Source organism: Mustelus asterias, unplaced genomic scaffold (genome assembly GCF_964213995.1).
Source record: "Mustelus asterias unplaced genomic scaffold, sMusAst1.hap1.1 HAP1_SCAFFOLD_2541, whole genome shotgun sequence".
Classification (NCBI taxonomy): Eukaryota; Metazoa; Chordata; class Chondrichthyes; order Carcharhiniformes; family Triakidae; genus Mustelus; species Mustelus asterias.
In genome coordinates, this window is record NW_027592486.1 from 34,978 (window position 1) to 37,500 (window position 2,523).

Consider the following 2,523-nt stretch of genomic DNA (forward strand, 5'->3'; position numbering starts at 1 on the left):
TTTTCCCAGGCTGTTGCTTAATCTGATCCCCGCTGCTCCTGAGACTAAGGGCAGCTGCTTAATGTGCTCCCCACTGTTGGACAGTGGCTTCCCCGCCGTTGGTTGATGCTTTCCCCGCCTTTGGTTGATGTTTTCCCGAAACTGGTTAATGAGTTCCCACGAAACTGGTTAATGAGTTCCCCCGCGGTTTCCTGATCTTTTCCCGGCTGTTGCTTAATCTGATCCCCGCTGCTCCTGATACTAAGGGCAGCTGCTTAATGTGCTCCCCCCTGTTGGACAATGGCTTCCCCGCCGTTGTTTGATGTTTTCCCCGCCTTAGGTGGACGGTTTCCCGAAACTGGTTAATGAGTTCCCACGAAACTGGTTAATGAGTTCCCCCGCGGTTGGCTGATCTTTTCCCGGCTGCTGCTTAATCTCTTCCCCGCTGCTCCTGAGACTAAGGGCAGCTGCTTGATGTGCTCCCCCCCCCCTGTTGGACAATGGCTTCCCCGCCGTTGGTTGATGCTTTCCCCGCCTTTGGTGGAAGTTTTCCCGAAACTGGTTAATGAGTTCCCACGAAACTGGTTAATGCGTTCCCACGACACTGGTTAATGAGTTCCCACGAAGCTGTTTTCCCCGCTGCTGGTTCATTTGTACCCCGCTGCTCCTGATACTAAGGGCAGCTGCTTAATGTGCTCCCCCCTGTTGGACAAAGGCTTCCCCGCCGTTGGTGCATGTTTTCCCCGCCTTTGGTGGAAGTTTTCCCGAAACTGGTTAATGAGTTCCCAGGAAACTGGTTAATGAGTTCCCCCGCGGTTGGCTGATCTTTTCCCGGCTGTTGCTTAATCTGATCCCCGCTGCTCCTGATACTAAGGGCAGCTGCTTAATGTGCTCCCCCCGGTTGGACAATGGCTTCCCCGCCGTTGGTTCATGCTTTCCCCGCCTTTGGTGGAGGTTTTCCCGAAACTGGTTAATGAGTTCCCACGAAACTGGTTAATGAGTTCCCAGGAAACTGGTTAATGAGTTCCCCCGCGGTTGGCTGATCTTTTCCCGGCTGTTGCTTAATCTGATCCCCGCTGCTCCTGATACTAAGGGCAGCTGCTTAATGTGCTCCCCACTGTTGGACAATGGCTTCCCGGCCGTTGGTTGATGCTTTCCCCGCCTTTGGTGGAAGTTTTCCCGAAACTGGTTAATGAGTTCCCCCGAAACTGGTTAATGAGTTCCCACGAAACTGGTTAATGAGTTCCCACGAAGTTGTTTTCCCCGCTGCTGGTTCATTTGTACCCCGCTGCTCCTGATACTAAGGGCAGCTGCTTAATGTGCTCCCCCCGGTTGGACAATGGCTTCCCCGCCGTTGGTTCATGCTTTCCCCGCCTTTGGTGGAGGTTTTCCCGAAACTGGTTAATGAGTTCCCACGAAACTGGTTAATGAGTTCCCAGGAAACTGGTTAATGAGTTCCCCCGCGGTTGGTTGATCTTTTCCCAGGCTGTTGCTTAATCTGATCCCCGCTGCTCCTGAGACTAAGGGCAGCTGCTTAATGTGCTCCCCACTGTTGGACAGTGGCTTCCCCGCCGTTGGTTGATGCTTTCCCCGCCTTTGGTTGATGTTTTCCCGAAACTGGTTAATGAGTTCCCACGAAACTGGTTAATGAGTTCCCCCGCGGTTTCCTGATCTTTTCCCGGCTGTTGCTTAATCTGATCCCCGCTGCTCCTGATACTAAGGGCAGCTGCTTAATGTGCTCCCCCCTGTTGGACAATGGCTTCCCCGCCGTTGTTTGATGTTTTCCCCGCCTTAGGTGGACGGTTTCCCGAAACTGGTTAATGAGTTCCCACGAAACTGGTTAATGAGTTCCCCCGCGGTTGGCTGATCTTTTCCCGGCTGCTGCTTAATCTCTTCCCCGCTGCTCCTGAGACTAAGGGCAGCTGCTTGATGTGCTCCCCCCCCCCTGTTGGACAATGGCTTCCCCGCCGTTGGTTGATGCTTTCCCCGCCTTTGGTGGAAGTTTTCCCGAAACTGGTTAATGAGTTCCCACGAAACTGGTTAATGCGTTCCCACGACACTGGTTAATGAGTTCCCCCGCGGTTGGCTGATCTTTTCCCGGCTGCTGCTTAATCTCTTCCCCGCTACTCCTGAGACTAAGGGCAGCTGCTTAGTGTACTCCCCGTTGTTGGTTCCTGGCTTCCCCAGTGTTTTGCCTGCCGTTGGTTCATGTCTTCCCGATATTTCGTTCATGTTTTCCCCCGAAGTTGGTGAATGTTTTCCCGGCTGTTGGATAATCTGTTCCCCGCTGCTCCTGAGACTAAGGGCAACTGCTTAATGTACTCCCCGCTGGTGGTTAATGGCTTCCCCGGTGTTTGTTCAACCCCCCGCACCCGCGGTTAGGGTTAGGGTTCGGGTTAGGGTTAGGGTCAAGGCACAGGCAGAAACACGCCCTTACTACACACTCCATGCTCACAAGCACTCCACATTGACTCTCCACGCCCGCACAGGCGCCCCTCACGCCGGCCACACTTTCAAATTGCTCCGTTAGGGTTAGGGTTAGGG